This window comes from Monodon monoceros, unplaced genomic scaffold (assembly GCF_005190385.1).
Source record: "Monodon monoceros isolate NGI ecotype Baffin Bay Population unplaced genomic scaffold, NGI_Narwhal_1 Super_Scaffold_21, whole genome shotgun sequence".
Lineage (NCBI taxonomy): Eukaryota > Metazoa > Chordata > Mammalia > Artiodactyla > Monodontidae > Monodon > Monodon monoceros.
The window spans coordinates 43,502,353-43,508,352 of NW_021703778.1; the positions used below are offsets into that span (position 1 = coordinate 43,502,353).

Genomic DNA, 6,000 nt, shown 5'->3' on the forward strand with positions numbered 1-6,000 from the left:
CTGTATGTTGAGCAACAGCCTCCCTTGATTCTTGCACTGAGGCAGGTTTGGGAAATAAGGGCTAATGGGACGGGACTTTGGGTCTCTTTTCTGTTTCTTTTTAGCTGTAGTCTCGGGCAGGAACCTCTGAGCTTGTTTCTCTATCTTTAAAATAGGAGTAAGGGTATATAGTATGTCTCTCTTGGGGAAGTTAGAATTAAGTAAAATACTGTTTTTATAACACTAGTTTTCAGCTTGGGGACACCACCTCCTCCCCCAGCAAGACTTTTGGCAGTGTCTGGAGGTATTTTGGGTTCAGGTCGGGGTGCTGCTGGCATCTAGTGGGTAGAGGCCAGCGATGTTGCTCAACATCCCACAATACACAGGACAGACCCCTTATTCCCCCCCAACAAAAAAACATAAATAATGCTGAGTGTGAGAAACTGGTCTAAAACACTAAAGTGCTTGCCACAGTGAGTGTTGGCTGTTATTAAGAAAGTTGGGAGGCCTCACTTTTCCTTTTCTGTGGCCTGATTCAGGGACTTCACTTACTTCCTATGACAGTGTTGTGGGAAGTTCCACATTTACTATTGAGGTTAGCAGCCAGGACTTTTAAATCTCCTTTGAGCTTTGGAGTTGCTAACTTATAAAAGTCTAAAACTGTAGCCTGAAAGTTGTTAATAAGGAAAGATAAGACTCAAAGGGCTGAAAAGAACTCCTGGTCAAATAAGTTCATCTAACCTCAGGGTTCTAAATGTATGTAAATACATCAGTTGGTATGGTAGATTATAGGGAGAGTTCTCTCTGTAACTGCCTTTCACCGCATGAAGGGTTAGTCTTCCATGTTGTTACCCGAGTAGAAAGCTTGCCTCGCCTTTTATGTTAATCCTTAGTGCTCTGCCAGACCCAGATTGGGATAGGTATTTGCCAAATGAATATTTAATTTGTACCTTACCCAGGCTTCTTGTTACAATTCACTTTTCCCTAATGATATGTATGCCTGGGTTCCATTTGTTTAATGCTTCCTAAACTATGTAGGACTACTCAAATGTTTACTGGTTATTGGGGAGCAGAGTAGCATAATAGAGATAAAGGTGCCTTCTGCCTGGCACCAGTTGAAAATTTTAGAAGTATGGTTATTAAAAGTAGATTTTTTTTTCCCTCCTTTATCATTGGGTTTCTTAATCTTGGGGTGGGGTGGGCTGGTTTACTGATGGGACTGAATTAACCCTTTATCTTCTGAAACTACACAGCATTTTTGAGTGTATTTTGTCTCTTACATATATGTACTTTTTTCTGAAAAGAGGATCCTTAGTGTTTCCAGTGTTAAAGTGAGTTTCAAAAGAATTGCCGAATCCTAGGAAGGTCTGCTCCGGAATACTGATCAGTTCTTCAATGTTAGAAACAGCTCTTTTTTGAGAAATTAAGAAAAATTCAGGGAAGTTCAAAGAATAAAATTAAAGTTTTCAACAAGTTAGATATAGTTAAAATCCTATTCACCCCTTTTCCCTAGTCACTTTCATGAACTTGGCATATAAAAACCTTGGCATTTTAAAACGCACATGGTTCATGTAATATATTTTGTGTTTAAAAAAATATGATAGTTTTGAAATTGTCATATTGATATTTATAGATCTGATTCATCCCTAGTCTTAACTGTTGTAGTTAATTGCATAGTATGAATGTTTCACATTTTATTTTTGTATTTTCATACATGAACATTTAGGTTATTTCCTTTTTTTTATCTTATGAGCAGAGCTCTGAACATTTTTATACTTTCCATCTCCTGCACACATTTGATAATTTGTTTAGGTTATATACCCACTGATTAACTCACACGATTCATGCACATTTCTAGGGTAATATGCCAAATAGCTTTCCAAAGCTTCTACTGATTACTTTTTCAGTAATGGTATATGAGTACTATTTTCCCTACTTTCTCATGATACTTTAATGTTAACCAGACTTTAATTTCTGCCAAGCAGATTAATGTAAAATAATATGTTGTAAATACACTTCCCAAATTACCAGTGAGGTTTAATTACCTTTTTATATGTTTATGGGCTATTGCAGTTTGGGTTTTGTAATTGTCCATTTCCTTTGCCTAGTTTTTTATTGGATTTTTCTTTGCTATGTAATTCTTCATATGTTGTATGTATAAATCTTTTGTTGTGTATACACTGAACTTTCTTTTCTCAGTCTCTTACTTGTCGTTGAAACTGGTTTATAATGTAGCTTATTCTTAAGAATCATAGGACCTGAACTAGAGGTGGAGGAGATCTTAAAGGTACTGTTCAATTTATTTAAGGAGCTACATCCAGTATTTTTTTCATCAGTAAGAAACTCGTGACTTAATCTTCGCCTTCCTGTCCTCTTATGACACATAGAAGTGCCTTGTCCTGCGCCACCCTTGGAATGATTCTGGCCTTAATCTCTTGTTGGGTGGCTTAATAATCTGTTTAACTGATTATGACAGGGACAGCAACACCACTTAGAGGTTAATAGTAGTGTGGATTTCATAATTCAGGCTGTGGGGCTTGGGGGGTGACATACACACACTTGGGCTAGGCCTCTTATGTAAAATGAAGAGAAGGATTGGAGGGGAATGTTTGCAAATGGCACAGAAGTGCTCCACAAATGTTAGCTATTTTAATATTGATAGAACATAGTCTGGAGATAAACTTTATGGAATTCCAGTGTAGATGGCTTTGCGTTTTTACCAGATTTTGCTTTCACCACCACCACCAACAAAAAATACAGCTCTGCCAAGCAGTTCGGCCATTTTGTAAGTTTAGGAAAATAAACAGTACCCAGTAAGTGCTGAAATGGCAGCTCTTGGGCCTAGAACCCGCAGGCTTGCTCTGTAGCGAAGTGTTGCTGTGCTGCCCTCTTGTGGTTATCTGGGAAGCGGTGATTAAAAATTAAAAATGGAACAATAGCTATTAATGCTGCTTGCTTTCAGAGTCCAGTTGTAAGAGACACTTAATCACTCCATTTTTGCCAGCTTCAAAAAGGATTTTGAACAGATGTCAAATCTTTTTTATCAGTGAGTGAAAAGAAGTAAGCTTTTTTTTAAATAAGCATTTTTCTATTGGAATTGAAAAACTCCCAATTTTGACTTGTCCCTTTTATTTATTTTTGCATTGTATTTCCCTTGTGATGATTGTTCAATCAAATTATAAAACTTGTTTGCAACTTAGGTTTTGAGTAATTTTTAGGTAAACTTATTTTTCATGAGGATTCTGTATTTATGGTGGTAAATCATTCCTGGAAATTCCATTTTTAATTGCCTTATAACTGTTAATGCCATTGGAAATCAGGTAATTTTATTACTTTAGGTGAAAGCTTAGCTAAAGGACTACTCACCCACTAACTTGATTTGTTCCTTTTTTCAGTCCTGTGGACATCCCACATCTCCTACTCTAAATCAACATTACAAGCTACAACTTAATATTGATAGTATTTAGTATTATCATTCAGCATTAATAGTGAATCTGCATAATATTTCAGGAAATATCCTGCCTTTGGAGTGAATAATTAGACCGTCAGTGCCTTAAATGTGAAGGTATTTATAGTTTTTTCCTAAATATTCTTTTTCTCTTTCAGCATTTAGAAACTTGTCCTCCTAGGAGAAGTATGCAAATTAATTCATTTATGCCTTTATTAAGGCTTATTTTTAAAAATGTTTTTCCCCCCGAATATTATTTTAGGTCTCTTAAATCTGACTTGTTTTAGAAATGATGGGAAAAACAAAAAACAAAAAACACTTGGTCTCACCCTCATTCATATCTTTAGCTCATTTTGTATAGGATTGGGGATACTTAACATCCCTTGCCTTGAATTTGACTCTTTTGGTTGGATTTTTTATGAACCATTTGAAACATTAAAAAGATACTTACATAACAAATGACTATGAACTCAACCACTCAGCCTCAGTCATAAAACCCACCAATATCATTTTTTTTTTTCCTTTGGTCTGCGTCAGCTCTTAGTTGAGGCGTGCAGGATCTTTATTCGTTGCGGCACAGGCTCTTACTTGTGCGCGGGCTTCTCTCTAGTGTGGCGTGCGGATTTTCTCTTTCTAGTTGTGGCGCGTGGGCTCTGTAGTTCGCGGCACGCGCTTAGTTGCCCTGTGGCATGTGGGATCTTAGTTCCCACGGACCAGGGATCAAACCCGCGTCCCCTGCATTGGAAGGTGGATTCTTTACCACTGGACGTCCAGGGAAGTCCCCCACCAATATCATTTTCTGATTACATCTGCCTCCCTCAACCCCCAGAGGTAAATACAATTGTAAACTTGATGTTTATCTTTTCTTGGGTTTGACTTTCAGAGTTACTAATTTTTTTTTTTTAATTGCACCAGTAAGTAGTTCATGGAATCCACTAGGTACTCAAATAACCCATCCCACAGAGTAAACCACTGTTAGCAATTTGGTGATTAAAATGTATTTATGCACATAGACATAGATGTGTTTTTTACCTAAAAGGTGTTATATGTATTTTTATGTTTCCAGAGGTCACTTTCCTACACAAACACAAATACAGAGCTGCACATGAAGGCATATATACAAATATATTATAGTTTTATTGGTTATAGTGAACAATTTGGAAATCTAAATACTCAGAAATACAGAGATATGGAAGTGTATCACGGATATTTGTTGCTGGTTGGTTAAGAGAACAGTTTAAAAATAACCTAAATGTTCCATTAATAAGGGGGCAGTTTAAATAAATGTAGTGTATTCATCCTATGAGGCAGTTCAAAGAGAATGAGATATTCATATACACACATATACCCTGATGTGGGAATTGGCATTGGATGTTTACATCACATTTGCAATGATTTATGTCACAGGTTAAAAGAGGGCACAGGCCTGAGATGATCTAGGACGGAGACCCAAGCCATGGAGGCCAGAGCCTACACCTTTTAACTGTACTTCCTCTTTTATCCTCTTGCCTGGTGACCACCTTCTGAGTGGTCACAGGTGGAGAATAAGTGACTTAAGATGCCTTAGTCAGCTGGACTAGTCAGCTTTCCTGTGCAAAGGACCAAGGAGTCAGTAAGTACAATGAGGCCTTGTAGGTACTCAGTCGCTGTTACAGGGTTGCCTGACTGGTTTTGGATGTTGTGTAACAGGGATAAGGTTTATTTTCTGAGTCTCTAAGGCTTTGAACTCTTGTGGTAAAATAGAATATGGGCTTTTTAGAGCCACACTTGAGGTGGAATTCCTGCTCCCCTCCCCGATTCCGCCAGCACTTTCTAGTTTTGTCATTGACCAGGTTATTTAAAACTTTTTAATTTTTTCATCCTTCACATGGGAATAATAGTGTCTAAAAGCGTTGTTCTGGGAAATAAAGTGAACATGTAACGTACGCAGCGTATTGCCTGGCACCTGTTAGATGATAGGCAATTAAGAAATGGTCTTCCCCTTCTGCTCCCCTTCCAAGGTGGACGCCCTCCCCCTCCATTTATTCTCATTGCTTTCTCATCTTAACTAAAGTCCCTTCAACTGCGTTGTGCTTGCTGTGGGCCACACTGGACATTCCCAGTGTACTCTCCTGTTCATTCTGTGGACATGTTTGTCAAGTGATAGTGCCTCATTTCTAGTTTGGAAGGGAGTGGTGGTAAATAACAAAAATACAAAGCCTCTCTCTCTCTTTCTTTTTTTTTTTTGAGCCTTTCTGGCTTCGTGCCGTGTGTCTTTTATCTCCTGGTTGCTGAACTTGGGGTCCTTTCTGCTGATGTTACTCTAGGTTGTGGGTTGCTGCTTGCTTCCTCCTCTGCTCTGCCTCTTCTAAATGAAAAGATAGTTTTTAAGCGGAAGAGTTGAGTGAGCTGTACACTTTTTTTCCTGTAGAGTCCATCAACTTTAGTCTTTTTGCTTTAGAGTATCCTCACTCCTACCAGCATGCCCATGAATTACTTTTTAACTATTGGAGAACAGGGGGTGGTATATTGCCTTCAATTTTCCCTGGCCGTGTGTGTGTGTGTGTGTGTGTGTGTGTGTGTGTGTGTGTGTG

General features: G+C 38.2%; 1 protein-coding gene across 4 annotated transcripts in view; it reads left to right on the forward strand.

Annotated features, from left to right (window-relative positions):
- Positions 1–6,000, forward strand: part of CHD2 (chromodomain helicase DNA binding protein 2) — a 142,107-nt gene that overhangs the window by 27,213 nt on the left and 108,894 nt on the right. The window lies entirely within an intron of this gene.